Here is a 14185-nt window from a genome sequence, read left to right as displayed (position 1 = left end):
TCATCAATAATTATTAATTAAGTAAAGCACAACACCCTATAGATCTTTAAGTAACAAATGTTCTTCGATAAGCAGTCTTTTAACCTACTCAAAATATAGTTGGCTCTGCAAATGCCCACACAACATGAAAATAAAGTCGAAACACTTTCTCATGAAATGAACGGTGATAAAACTTTGTAATTCTGATCAAAGTGCATAATCTTTTTCACTTCAGATCAATATTACTGTTCTTTTAACTGACAACTTTACTATCTTCAGGCTGTTTTCCAAGTAAGGCAAATTACTTAAGAAAATGACTGCAGATTGATTTAAAAATGCACTGGAAGTAGAGTATTTCTCAAACTATAAAACTGAACTTTAAACACTCTAACTCCACGCATTCGAAAGCAGTCACAACTATTTTTACAAATGCCGAATAAGTCTTCCTATAATAAATTATGACACTCGGAATTAAATTCACTAGGATAGTATTCCTGTCCAGGTTTGTGATTTCAGATAATCACGGGTGTAAGATGGAGCTTTTAGCAACACCACAATTATTATTAAAATCAACCAAATTTCAAAAATACCCGGTCCATTTACAGAGTACCAAATATAAACAATTTAGTGGAAGTCTGGTGGCACTGTTGGCGTAACTTGCAGTGGCTGTTATCGTCGAGGCGATGCAATCGTGACAGTACTGTTGGCCTTGCCCTGTTATAGATTTTCTTGGCGTCGGAACTATACTTCACAGCCCGCAGCTCGTGGTCGTGCGGTAGCGTTCTCGCTACCCGCGCCCGGGTTTCCGGGTTCGATTCCCGGCGGGGTCAGGGATTTTCTCTGCCTCGTGATGGCTGGATGTTGTGTGATGTCCTTAGGTTAGTTAGGTTTAAGTTCTAGGGGACTGATGACCTTAGAAGTTAAGTCCCATAGTGCTCAGAACCAACTATACTTCACAGGACGAAAAACAATACCATGATTATACACTCCTGAAAATGGAAAAAAGAACACATTGACACCGGTGTGTCAGACCCACCATACTTGCTCCGGACACTGCGAGAGGGCTGTAGAATCAATGATCACACGCACGGCACAGCGGACACACCAGGAACCGCGGTGTTGGCCGTCGAATGGCGCTAGCTGCGCAGCATTTGTGCACCGCCGCCGTCAGTGTCAGCCAGTTTGACGTGGCATACGGAGCTCCATCGCAGTCTTTAACACTGGTAGCATGCCGCGACAGCGTGGACGTGAACCGTATGTGCAGTTGACGGACTTTGAGTGAGGACGTATAGTGGGCATGCGGGAGGCCGGGTGGACGTACCGCCGAATTGCTCAACACGTGGGGCGTGAGGTCTCCACAGTACATCGATGTTGTCGCCAGTGGTCGGCGGAAGGTGCACGTGCCCGTCGACCTGGGACCGGACCGCAGCGACGCACGGATGCACGCCAATACCGTAGGATCCTACGCAGTGCCGTAGGGGACCGCACCGCCACTTCCCAGCAAATTAGGGACACTGTTGCTCCTGGGGTATCGGCGAGGACCATTCGCAACCGTCTCCATGAAGCTGGGCTACGGTCCCGCACACCGTTAGGCCGTCTTTCGCTCACGCCCCAACATCGTGCAGCCCGCCTCCAGTGGTGTCGCGACAGGCGTGAATGGAGGGACGAATGGAGACGTGTCGTCTTCAGCGATGAGAGTCGCTTCCGCCTTGGTGCCAATGATGGTCGTATGCGTGTTTGGCGCCGTGCAGTTGAGCGCCACAATCAGGACTGCATACGACCGAGGCACACAGGGCCAACACCCGGCATCATGGTGTGGGGAGCGATCTCCTACACTGGTCGTACACCACTGGTGATCGTCGAGGGGACACTGAATAGTGCACGGTACATCCAAACCGTCATCGAACCCATCGTTCTACATTCCTAGACCGGCAAGGGAACTTGCTGTTCCAACAGGACAATGCACGTCCGCATGTATCCCGTGCCACCCAACGTGCTCTAGAAGGTGTAAGTCAACTACCCTGGCCAGCAAGATCTCCGGATCTGTCCCCCATTGAGCATGTTTGGGACTGGATGAAGCGTCGTCTCACGCGGTCTGCACGTCCAGCACGAACGCTGGTCCAACTGAGGCGCCAGGTGGAAATGGCATGGCAAGCTGTTCCACAGGACTACATCCAGCATCTCTACGATCGTCTCCATGGGAGAATAGCAGCCTGCATTGCTGCGAAAGGTGGATATACATTGTACTAGTGCCGACATTGTGCATGCTCTGTTGCCTGTGTCTATGTGCCTGTGGTTCTGTCAGTGTGATCATGTGATGTATCTAACCCCAGGAATGTGTCAATAAAGTTTCCCCTTCCTGGGACAATGAATTCACGGTGTTCTTATTTCAATTTCCAGGAGTGTAGTATCACCAAACGCAGCATCCAAGGCCCATAAATACTGCTCTTAAGCTCCTCTGGCCTCAAAACTCTAAGAATATGAGCCACAACGATCCGCTACTGCTAGCGAGATGTTAACCACAGCACTGCTCAGCCCCAGGCTCCTTACCCGTCGCAAAGGACGAGTTGCAACTTGCGCGCCAACCACACCTTTTCCACTTCGCCAGGCTACTTCCGTAGCTGCGGGGCTTCCCCACATCTTTTACATTCAGCCCTACGTTCTCAAACTATGGACCAATTCGTTATATCATAATCATTCCATCAGTTATTTAAATCCACATGCAGACTTTAAATAACATCGTTCAAAAAGTTCACATAACTGAAATATGTATACATAGTGAGCTGGTGCGCTGCTGGCGCCAGTCTCCATCGATTGTCATCCCGACGATTGTGAGTCGATTTTCGACGCCTGCTTGTCTCCTTCTCATCTCTGGCGGATGGCTATGTAACTGCGGCGCGCGCGCTCTGCACGGGCTTGCGTTCGGGTATCAGCTGTGTGAGCTAAAGTGACGTGTGGCGCTGGCGAGTGACCGAGTCGGTACGACGAAGGAGTGTGGGCAGCTGCTACGGCGTGATTCGCCGTTTGAATGCAGATCCGCTGCCGATGGTGACTGGGATTTCCTGCAGATTTGAAGGACAGATTTCCTTCGCGTCTGGTACATGTTACTCAAAGTGAACGAACTGGTCGCATCGAAATGTTTCTTGGTGGGTTCTGTTCACGTTAATTGAATACTCGAGTGCACAGAAAACTATCTTGGTTGTTTCAATTATTCGTCACTGTACTTGGTCAAGGCACCTGATATGTTGATGATATTTAAGGAAGTGCTAGTTACGCACAACCAACAGACATGAAGCCATGCTTAATGCGTAGCTAGAGGTCATGTCAAATAGTTCGTAAATCTGTGCCTGACGTTCAAGAGAACGCCGAAATAATTTTCATATTTCTTGTTCCTACGTTATTATTTTATTTCTTTGTTCTAGAGAACCGGCTAATCAAATTTTAAGAGCCGTTACTGGGCAAGTGCTCATCTAGGTTAGTCAGACTTGGGTACATTGGTGCCATATATAATTAAAGATTTATTTAAAACCAGTTGGGCATATATCTGATGCGTCAGAATCTTGTCTGCAGCTAATGTGTTTATGTTTCAGATAATGGGCAGTGGTCGACGCGAGCAAACTCCGATCTGGGTATCACGGTGGAAGAGAGAAATTTAAGGATCTGGATCGGTGTCTGTGGTTACGTTGTTTGTGTCCTGCAATTCCATCTTACCGGTGGAACGTTGTGGCTTTCTGGAAGCTTAATGTAGCCCAAAGTTGAGTGTAGCTCCAATTTACCTTCTCGTCCGTGAATCTCCTCTATCTGGTAGCACCTTTCGGTCTGCTCGCGTCCATCACTAATTTTCAACGTAAAAAAGAAATTGTAATGTCTCCATGTTAAGACTATTTAATATGCTATTATTATGTATGTGAACCTCTTATCTGTGAGTATACTAAAGAGAAGCTTAGTCGAGTACATTAATCTGATAATACTTTAATTTATTACTATTGATTAAAATCAGTCCATGGAAGCAGTTTTAGAATTTGACATGGAAGCCAGTTCTATATGTCCTGAAGCATTCAGTTATGTCAGTTAAATTTTATTAATGGGGTTTTATGAACATTGTTTTGATTCGTGAAAATTGCTTGAAAAATTTTTGAAAGATCTCTGTCCGTGTTTGTAATAAAGAAGTGTATGGCAACTACAAACTGGTTATGTGTTTAATGTCGATGTGTCGAAAGGAACGATGCATCACTCAGTCAAAGAATTTCCATGACAAATACACATTGTACATAAGCAACACTATAAACTGACACAGAAATATCGATACAGTTACAAAATGGGTCGAAAATAGGAGTTACACCTTCTGGGGTATACGGACTCAGCAACATCACCCACTGGCTCACCTTGTATGGAGGTAACGTTCCTGTACACTTTATGCCTCCTCTTGCCTTTATGTTTCTTTCTTGCGCTCCTTCAAAACTTCTCTCACAGTTCTCGTAAACTTTGACACTGACTCTCCATTCCTGCTCCCATTCTGCTTAATAATGGCGAAGTCGTTTCTCAACCATAAACCACCTCAAATGGCAAACACCTTGTGCTCGTGTGTTCTTTCGAATTATATGCACTTACCACAAAAGATACTACATGTCCCAGTCTGTATGATGGAAGTTAATATAATAACTAAGCAAACTCCCAGTCGTCTGATGAATCCGCTCCACCATACCTTTACCTGATGCTGAAGTGGACAAGTTCTTAATTTTCTCACTCTCAACAACCGACACAATGTCTTCACTAGGTCTAATGTCACGTTCATCCCTTGATCCATTATTATTGCCTCGGGCAACCAAAACTTCAGCGCTAATCTGTTCACCTGCAGTTGCGTGTCTGTGACTGCCTGGTAGTCCAACATTGGCACAACCTCGATATAACGAGAAAATTGGTCTATTATAGTCAGCACAAAACGATTCCCTGCTGGAGTTCCATTAATTGGTCCTTACACATTCACCCCGATAAAAAAAATGATACCACCACTTCTGGCAACTGCAACAGTACTTGTTTTAGAGCTAGATCTGCATATTGCGCCCGCTGCACACAATTCTTGATGTTCTGTTTGATATCACATTTCTTACCTTTCTGGCGGTACTTCCCTGCCACCCTCTTATTCGTTGCTCTGCACCCTCCATGGCCAGACAAAACGTGATCACGCAGCTCCTTCAGCACCTCTTCCGTTAGTTTCGCTGGTACAACCACTTGTAGTCCTAATTTCATCTCCTTACATAACAGCTCGTCATATGTTGAAGCGATGCTGCTTCCCGTACTGATGACAATCTGCATCAGCCCTCTGCACTGCTTGCTACTTACAAGGGAACCTCCCCATCGCACCCCCCTCAGATTTAGTTATAAGTTGGCACAGTGTATAGGCCTTGAAAAACTGAATATAGATCAATCGGGAAAACAGGAAGAAGTTGTGGGGAACTACGAAAAAATAAGCAAAATATACAAACTGAATAGCCCATGCGCAAGATAGGCAACATCAGGGACAGTGTGAACTCAGTAGCGCAGTGGTCCCGTGGGTAGCGTGAACAGCTGCGGAACGAAAGGTACTTGGTTCAAGTCTTCCCTAGAGTGAAAAGTTTACTTTCTTCATTTTTGCAAAGTTATGATCTGTCCGTTCGTTCATTGGCGTCTCTGTTCACTGTAATAAGTTTAGTGTCTGTGTTTTGCTACCGCACCGCAAAACCGTGCGATTAGTAGACGAAAGGACGTGCCTCTCCAATGGGAACCGAAAACATTTGATCGTAAGGTCATAGGTCAACCGATTCCTCCATAGGAAAACGTCTGATATATTCTATACGACACTGGTGACGGCATGTGCGTCACACGACAGGAATATGTTGTCGACCCACCTAACTTGTACACTTGGCGAATGGGTAAAAAGATTCTTCTACCTTGCCCGATTTAGGTTTTCTTGTGGATGTGATAATCACTCCCAAAAAAGTGATGAAAACATAAGAGTTTGTCACATAAACTGAAAATAAAAAATTAAAATTTTCACTCGAGGGAAGGCTTGAACCAAGAACCTCTCGTTCCACAGCTGCTCACGCTAACCACGGGACCACCGCCCACCTCAGATTACATTCTCCTTCATAATGCCTATCTTGCGCATGGACTACTCAGTTTGTATATTTTGTTTATTTTTTCATAGTTCCACAAACTTCTTCTTGTTTTCTCGATTGATCTGTGTTCAGTTCTTCAAGGCCTATCCACTGTGCCAACTTATAACTAAATCTGAGGGGGGTGCGATGGGGAGGTTCCCTTAGTAAGATCCTGACCAAGTGCTTTTATCACCATTACCTTCCTACATCCGCATTTCCGTGCTTCTTCCTTGGTTTGTGGATTACTCTATACTCATATTCACTGATTTTTAATACCCATGTCGTCAGTCTACTGGATTTGTTCTTCAAATCTAGCCATCACTTCAAAGCAGCTACTTCAGTCACTACTTTGAATTTCCTCCCATGCAGGAACACCATGAGCATGTTGCTCCGTACACCACGCTAAACATCTCCTCTCCATCCTAAAATAATTTCACTCAATTCCATTCAGCTGTCTCAACGCAAAAACAGTAGTGTTTTCATCTCCATCGACTTTCTGGCTCAAAACACACCCAAGAGCTTGGTTGGATGCATCATACGATAATATAAATTCCTTCGAAATATCCGGGAACGTCATTACTGGACTCGATCTCAGTACTTCCTTTAACTTGTCTAATGCATTCTGACATCCTCAGACGACAACAATGTGAAGCCCTTTCTCAGTAACTGAGTAAGTAGTCATTTTTTATTCGTGAATCTTCTCACGTATTTTCTATAATAATCTGCGAGGCCCAGGGAAGAGTGTAACTCTTTGCTTGTTCCTAGCACTGGAAAATCTCGTATCGCCTTTATCAATCTCAGATCAATCCTCAGACCAATCGTATTAATTACATAGCACAAGTAATTTACTTACTGTAGCGAAAATGACACTTCTCAGTACTCGGTGTTAAATGTGCAGCCCGTAACCTTTTGAACACCTTCCTTAGTCGCTGCCTATATTCTTTCATATCTCTTGAATGAACCATTATATCATTCAAATACACTAAACATCTTCGAGGCTTTAATACTTTAAACACTCCGCTTAACAAACGCTGAAATGTTTCTGGTGCATTCTTCAAACCAAACGGCGTTCTTCTGTAATGATAATGTCACCAAGGTACTGAAAATGCAGTTTTTGGTCTATCCTCTGGAGCCACATCCAACTGATGGTACCCATTCCTCAAGTTCGGCACTGCCCAAGATTATCAATGGTTTCTGTGAAGTTTGGAATCGAGTAAGCATCTGTTGTTGTCTTACCGTTCAAATGGCGCTAGTTACAGCAGAATCGATACTTCTTTGGACCGTTACGGACTTTTCGGTATGTTTAAAATGCCTACCGCCTATAAGCTATTACTCTCTTATTATTATGCTGTCAGCTAACGGCTGATTGATAAACGCTTCTAAATATCTGTTGCAGAGACTGTGGTATTCTTTCTGTAAGGCCTCTGGCATACTTGCGCTTTGTTCCTGCAGGAATCCTGTTTTTCGGCACAGGTGCTGCAGGCAACAGTCCTCGCAGAAAAAACTGGTCTCAAAACTCTAATAACAGTTTTCCTATCTGCCTCGTCCCTGACTCCCTCAAATTCTTGTCCTTCTCACGCAGTGCAGTCTTAGTGACATGCTGGGCCTTTTAGTTTACATATTCTGTGCTCTTACTCCTCTGGAATTTTTAACGTTAACACTAACGTTCCCTTTAAGAACTAGACCATCGCAGCGCCAAAGTTGTCTACACTGACGGGTATTACCTTCCCTCCATCTTTTTCCTGTAGAGGTCTGTTAAAAAAATTCCGGAACTTTGTGCACAAAATTTTCCTACGTCTACCTTTTACTTATTGAGCATGGTCTCCTTCGAAATATTCTCCTCCACAATTGATACACTGCTACCAAGGCCGTTTCCACTTCTGAAAGTCGTGTTGGTACGCCCCATGCTACATCGCGCGAAGCGCCGTCTAAGAATTTTCTTTCATCTCGTCTGTCGCTGCAAATCTTCGTCCTTTCAATGGGGCTTTCAACTTTGGAAATAAAAAAAAAGCCCAGAGGGGCCAGGTCTACAGAGTACAGAGATTGAGGGAGCACAGTCATTTCGTCTTTTGTGCAATATTCATGCACCAACAGGGATGAACATACTGGCACTTACCGTGATGCAAGAACCATGGCCGGCCGCTGTGGCCGAGCAGTTCTAGGTACTTCAGTCCGGAATCGGGCTGCTGCTCCACACGCATGTTCGAATCCTGTCTCGGGCATGGATGTGTGTGATGTCCTTAGGTTAGTTAGGTTTAAGTAGTTCTAAGTCTAGTGGACTGATGACCTCAGATGTTAAGTCCCATAGTGCTTAGAGCCATTTGAACCAAGAACCACGAATCGTCTCACGACATTTCAGGTCGTTTCCTTCTCTCATTTTCTCGCGGTCGTCGCAACACGTCCTGATAGTACCATCGGTTAACAATTTGTTCTGTGACACGAATTCATGATGAGCTAATCCTTCAAACTCAAAGAAAACTATCAGCATGGCTTTGACATTTTACTTGCTCTGATGAGCTGTCTTTTGGCCTTGGAGAATCTTTCCAGACCCATTCTGAAGATTGAACCTTGGTCTCAAAGACAATGGAAACACCTACATGTCAGTAGGAGAAAGGCTCTTAGCCTAACATGTTGACACAGGCTGGTTAGTGGACTTGCTTCAACTTGCTGGTCAGAGTTCCTGCAATCCTATTGGTTGCTGCCAAAATAGTAGGACAAAAATGGTTCAAATGGCTCTGAGCACTATTGGACTTAACTTCTGACGTCATCAGTTCCCTAGAACTCAGAACTACTTAAACCTAACTAACCTAAGGACACCACACACATCCATGCCCGAGGCAGGATTCGAACCTGCGACCGTTGCGGTCAATCGGTTCCAGATTGTAGTGTCTATAGCCGCTCGGCCACTCCGGCCGGCCCTTGGTCTCAACATCATAACGGTAGGCCCTCATCACCTGTTATGATTCTCTTAAGGAACATCTTGTTCTGATTTGAGCGATCCAAAAGCTGTTCACAGATTGTGAAGCGTAGCACTTTCTGGTTTTGTCTCACGAGAAGTGGGACGAATTTGGCGCCAACACGATGCGGTCAAAGATGCAGTGTCAGGATTTCATGACATGAACTGAAATGCTACATTCTATTGCAGTCTCTCGGACAGTCAGTCTTCGACTCGTACGCACGATTTCGTTAACGTTCCTGACATGAGCGTCGTTGGTAGCCGTCGAAGGGCGTCCTGAACGAGGGTCATCTTTCATTTCCGTCCGGCCATTTTCAGTGTGAACCATTCGTAACACTGAGTACAGCTTAAGCACTCATCAACGTAAGCCTTCTGCATCATCTGGTGTGTCTGAAACAGTTTTCTTGAATTTCATGCCAAATTTAATTCAGACGCGTTGCTCCTCTAACTCCGCCATATCGAAATTTGCAACCTGTGCGACACAACGTTCTACTCAATACAGCACTGACCAATAACTGACGTACAACAATGAAACTTCCGGCAGTTACATATCAAACACAGGCGTATGCAGGAATGCCAACCGCCTTTCGCTCCAACGCATCTCTGGTGAGAAGTTACGAATGTTGCGGAATTTTTTGAACAGACCGGTACTTCGTCTTACGAAACGACACACTGCATCTAATACAGAACTGTAGTCCAGTGGTCCACTGCACAAAACATACCAACTGGTAAAGTCGGACTCTACACTCACAGCGAGTTTGTCAGTCTGCAAACAATCATGCTAATTAAGCCTTAATGTCATTGCTCTCAGCTTAACTTGTATTGCATTGTACAGCAGACGGTGCTCACGAATGACCAGTATTGACGACAGCTTTCCCTAGCCAGAATGTCTTAAGTCAATTATGGTATGATGCAGACGCACTAAGTCTGTTCCTAGGATCACGCTGTAGCACTCGATTACATGAGACACCAATTCTACATACTGCCTAAATTGGTAGCTTCCAATTGAAAATTCACCATGTCGTCCCAGTGATCGTATATCATTACCCTCCGTCCCACGAAAAATATAACATGATGGTTCCTATTGCCTCCAACAAGCTGCATCTCTCGAGGCCACTGGTACATGCGCCCCTATGTCCAACAGAAACGTATGATTATTACCATGTATTACACCCACTATGGCACATTCCGCCCCTGAATTCGTATTTAATGCATTTTTTTTACTTGCAACCCCTTACGTCGGTTGTGGGGTTCCGTTTCACTTATTACCACCCAGACCACCCCTATCAGTATTCCTATAATACTGCTGATGGTTCACACCACCCCTGTTGCTATTCCTATAATACAGCTCATGGTTCATGCCATCCCTGTTGTTATTCCCATAATACTGCTGATAGTTCATACTATCCCTAGTGTTCTGCGGCTGCCTCTGCACGTGCCCTGTACTCCCACAATTAAAGCCTCTTGTATTCACTGAAAACACATTTAGTCGATGTTGCCCCTATTGCAACATCAGTCTCTTCAGATTCCATTGGTGGCCCAACTGCTGCATGGAAACCCCTAGATATACGGAAACTCCTAGACATTTTCAGAGCTAAACTACTCAGACGATGGCAAGAGAGCTTCCACAAATGATAACACATTCTCGGATGACTTACCGGAAAATGGAGTAACAACGTTAGGATCCACCGCTAGACTCTCACTTCAACAACCCTAACTCCTTACTTTTCACTGCTAGCTCATTATTCGCAAATGTATCCTCTGCTCTCAACCATGTTACCTCGTTAATTAATAATTGCATAATTCTCTGACCGGTGACACCTTGTGGCTCTAATTCCACCATTGCATTACTCTTACTCGTATTTACCAATTCCACAATAACAATCCAACAATAAAAAGAACACAACACTCCTTAGTAACTCTACCACATTTTTTTCTTATGCGTGCTCATGAGCCACCTGGGCTATCTGCATTACCTCACCATATGGCCAAAACGATGGCATGTGAAATAAACAACTCCACACCGACAGGCTCTAACAAGTGATCCTTAAAGTTACTTTTAAACAGGGAGACATTCAATGGTTTCTCCAGCTTCACAATAGCAACTTTTCAGTTATGGTATGATGACCCTCAATCCTCGCCGGCCGGAGTGGCCGTGCGGTTATAGGCGCTACAGTCTGGAACCGCGAGACCGCTACGGTCGCAGGTTCGAATCCTGCCTCGGGCATGGATGTGTGTGTTGTCCTTAGGTTAGCTAGGTTTAAGTAGTTCTAAGTTCTAGGGGACAGGTGACCTCAGAAGTTGAGTCCCATAGTGCTCAGAGCCATTTGAACCAACCTTAATCCTCTGTGCCATTATAGTCACCAGAACATAAACAACAGCTTCATTCAACCGACAACGGTTCAGGCGGGGAGGGGGGGGGGAGGAGTATGCAGCCTCCTCCTCGCCCTATAATGGCGTTTCGCTGCTAAACGTCGTGCCGAGGAGACTGAGGCCTGGCTCGCATGGTGACGAGCGAAGACTGCTGTGCATGAGGCACATAGCTCACATGGTTCATGTGGTGTCACCGCCAGACACCACACTTGCTAGGTGGTAGCCTTTAAATCGGCCGCGGTCCGTTAGTATACGTCGGACACGCGTGTCGCCACTATCAGTGATTGCAGACCGAGCGCCGCCACACGGCAGCTCTAGAGCTTCGACCATAAATATAATAGACTGGCCCTGACGTCATTTTCGTGGCTCCAACATCTCTGGGCTGAAGTCACGTGAATGTTGGCAAAACATGGTTGTTTCGTGTTGCGCTTATGGCTGTACTCAGCGTTTTGTCGGGGAAATGGCATTACATTTCACGTGTAAGTGTGTCTAAGATAGTGCAGATGCGTTTATTGAAATCTGCTGAAGTGACTTTTATATGTTTTTTACACTTGAAATAGAGTATCACGTAAATTAAAGTGTTGAAAGTGATGCCTGTAAACTCAGACTCATATTACATTTTGGAAAGTATCTGTGATGATTCGGTTACAGAAGTAAGTATAACTGTTTCTCGTTCCTACTCATAGGTTCTGTAAGGATGAAAACCGAAGGCAGCTTTGGATACAGGCCTTGAAACGGAAAAACTTTAAGCCGTTTGCACATACGCGCCTTTGCTCGAAGCACTTCGAGGAGAAGTGTTTTGATAGGTTAGTTATTATTTACAATGTATATCTATAATTTGTATTTACAGTGTCTGTCATTTTTAAACCTAGGCTCCAAAATTATTTTCTGAAACTGCAAAGTCTCACCTTTCATCTAAAATATCATTTTTTTTAAACTAATAGTTTAAACTTTTGTAAAAATAGTGGGAACTGAACCTTTGAAGTGCACCTAAAATTGATACTCTAAAATGGACCTGTTCCTAAAGTAAACAATTTTGACACCTATAATTGACATAATTCCCATAGCCCATTTTCTTTTATAAGTGACTAAAGCTCGAAACGTGGCGAATACAATGTTTAAAGTTTTGACACGAGCCCACTCTTACTGTTTAAAAGAATTTTAACGACATTTTACTATAATTGATAGTTTATAGTAATTTCGTCCCACTGCCCACCAGAGTGGCGTTCGATGTATTTGTTAGATTTTATAAATGGTACTTTGAACAAATCCAGGTCAAATGTAGTTCTGGCATAATTTCTCACAAATAAGAAAGTAGTTTTTGTTGGAAGCGTTTGGCAGTCAATTGAGAAATGTGGGGAAAATCCGATACAAACATAGGATGGCAGACCGCTGATTTGAAATCCCGCCACGTTTTGCCAACAGTCACGTGGTTTATGTTGGAGCCACACCAGACGTATAGCTTCTGCACAGCAAGGCCAGTCTACTATTATCTATGGTCGAAGGTCTAGAGAGACTTCCTAGCACTCGCCCCAGTTGTACAACCGACTTTGCTAGCGATGGTTCACTGACAAAATACGCTGTCATTTGCCGAGACGATAGTTAGCATAGCCTTCAGCTACGTCATTTGCTACGACCTAGCAAGGCGCCATTACCAGTTACTATTGATACTGAGTCATGTACAGTCAAGAGCGACGCTCATCATTAATGGATTAATGTTAAGTATTCCACCAGCTACATCCTTTTTACTAAAGTCTAATTTCCTTGTCCTGTTCCAGACCTCACGCCAGCCTGCGTGAGCTTAAACGCGTGCCTTTCGGCTTCCTCTAGTAACCCGGTGTTGGCTCTCCTGCCAACCCACAACAGTTCATGCCCTGCTGTGAAGCCACCTTCCTGTCAGCTCCGGCTATTACCGCCCGCGGTGAAGGTTTAGCCGAATCCAGCTAGCCCATCTCAAGTTCTTTCTGCGTGCATGTTGCTATAATATATACGTCACTACACTGTACCTAAGAGCCAGCGGTAGCTAATGCAACGCTACATGGTGGACGTCTTACAGATTCCCACAAGTTTTACCTGAAACTAGGTGGCGACGTTACAAGGACAAGGCCTGTCCGTACATAGCACGTGTCTGTATGACCTGTCTTCATGATATGGAAGTACTTCAGTTGCTAGCTAGATTCTCAGATCTGCTCCTTAAAGAAAATGTGTGCAACCAGCTACAACATCAGCTCCAACCCAGTGCCAGCGTAAAAAATATTAGAATTTACGATCTTCGAAGATCAAGCTTTCATCTTCAGAATGACTCTACAAGAAACGTCTAACACCGACCAATATAAAACATTAACAAGAACATATAAATAATAAAATAAAGTGGCTACTTTCCTTGCAGCATTGTCTTTTGAAGATGTACGTTCACATCACATCACGTTCACATCACGTTCAACTCATAAAACAGGTTGAAAAGGAAACGCGTTATCGTTCATACATATAGAGAACGTCACAATCACAGCCCTGTGTGTGCTTACCCCATGTATCTTCCTGAAAGCCACATCCTGTGAACAAAGACAGAAGCAACGCGAGTGAGCTCTTCATGAATGTAAACATGAAATCAGAGAGATGTCGAAAAAACAAAGATTGTGTGCAACCATGTCGGGAAGCCGGCAATTCAAATTCCGTCATCTACAGAAAGCGAACGGTATACAATGAATTCGCTAAATAACTGTAAGTACTAAAAAAGATA

The 14185-nt window shown here is 44.4% G+C and overlaps 1 long non-coding RNA gene across 1 annotated transcript; it reads left to right on the top strand.

Annotated features, from left to right (window-relative positions):
• The first annotated feature begins 11787 nt into the window (after nucleotides 1-11787).
• Nucleotides 11788-12172, top strand: LOC126188306 (uncharacterized). Its single transcript, XR_007537849.1, has 2 exons — nucleotides 11788-11924; nucleotides 12132-12172. It is a non-coding gene; the product is annotated as an uncharacterized LOC126188306 (long non-coding RNA).
• Nucleotides 12173-14185: the final 2013 nt, after the last annotated feature.

This window comes from Schistocerca cancellata, chromosome 5, assembly GCF_023864275.1.
Source record: "Schistocerca cancellata isolate TAMUIC-IGC-003103 chromosome 5, iqSchCanc2.1, whole genome shotgun sequence".
Lineage (NCBI taxonomy): Eukaryota > Metazoa > Arthropoda > Insecta > Orthoptera > Acrididae > Schistocerca > Schistocerca cancellata.
This window is presented reverse-complemented; position numbering and strand designations above follow the sequence as displayed.